Source organism: Austrofundulus limnaeus, unplaced genomic scaffold, assembly GCF_001266775.1.
Source record: "Austrofundulus limnaeus strain Quisiro unplaced genomic scaffold, Austrofundulus_limnaeus-1.0 Scaffold124, whole genome shotgun sequence".
NCBI classification, from domain to species: Eukaryota; Metazoa; Chordata; class Actinopteri; order Cyprinodontiformes; family Rivulidae; genus Austrofundulus; species Austrofundulus limnaeus.
Genome location: NW_013952526.1, coordinates 848148 through 848983, shown reverse-complemented (window position 1 = coordinate 848983; position 836 = coordinate 848148).

The following is an 836-nucleotide window of genomic DNA, read 5'->3' as shown; positions in this document are numbered from 1 at the left end:
TGAATTTGAGTCGCCATGATTTTATACTTCAGCTCATTCTCCCTCATCTGAGCCAGTTTGTCTTCGTACTCCGCTGTTGTTCTTTCAAAGACCCTCAGAGTTTCTTCAAAGGCCGCATACATCGTCTGTTTCACCTGCTGCTTCCACATCTTGACTTGTCTCGTTGGGATTTTCTTTGACAGACACGAATCCTCCATGAGCTGAAGTTGAACTACTTTTCGATCCCGCGTTCACCCGCTTCTGTTCCCGCTCTGCAAGTTAGCTAGCAGTTAGCAACCAGTTAGCTGCCCGTTCACCCGCTTCTGTTCCCGCTCTGCAAGTTAGCTAGCAGTTAGCAACCAGTTAGCTGCCCGTTCACCCGCTTCTGTTCCCGCTCTGCAAGTTAGCTAGCAGTTAGCTGCCCGTTTACCCGCTTCTGTTACCTTCCCGCTCTGCAAGTTAGCTAGCAGTTAGCAACCAGTTAGCTGCCCGTTTACCCGCTTCTGTTCCCGCGCTGCAAGTTAGCTAGCGGTTAGCAACCAGTTAGCTGCCCGTTCAACCGCTTCTGTTACCTTCCCGCTCTGCAAGTTGGCTAGCAGTTAGCAACCAGTTAGCTGCCCGTTCACCCGCTTCTGTTACCTTTCCGCTCTGGTTAGCCAGCAGTTAGCAATCAGTTAGCTGCCATAGCTTTCCTTGCTAGCTGAACTGTAAGCTGATAGTTACGGAAGTACGGAAGAGCACTGTGGGTTGCCGTTAGTAAAGTTACACAGTCAAAAATTACGGACAATATTTTTGTTTTATTTAGCCTTTTAAAAGAAAAAAAAGAACAGATTTATTTTTCAAAGTCAGTTTTTCAC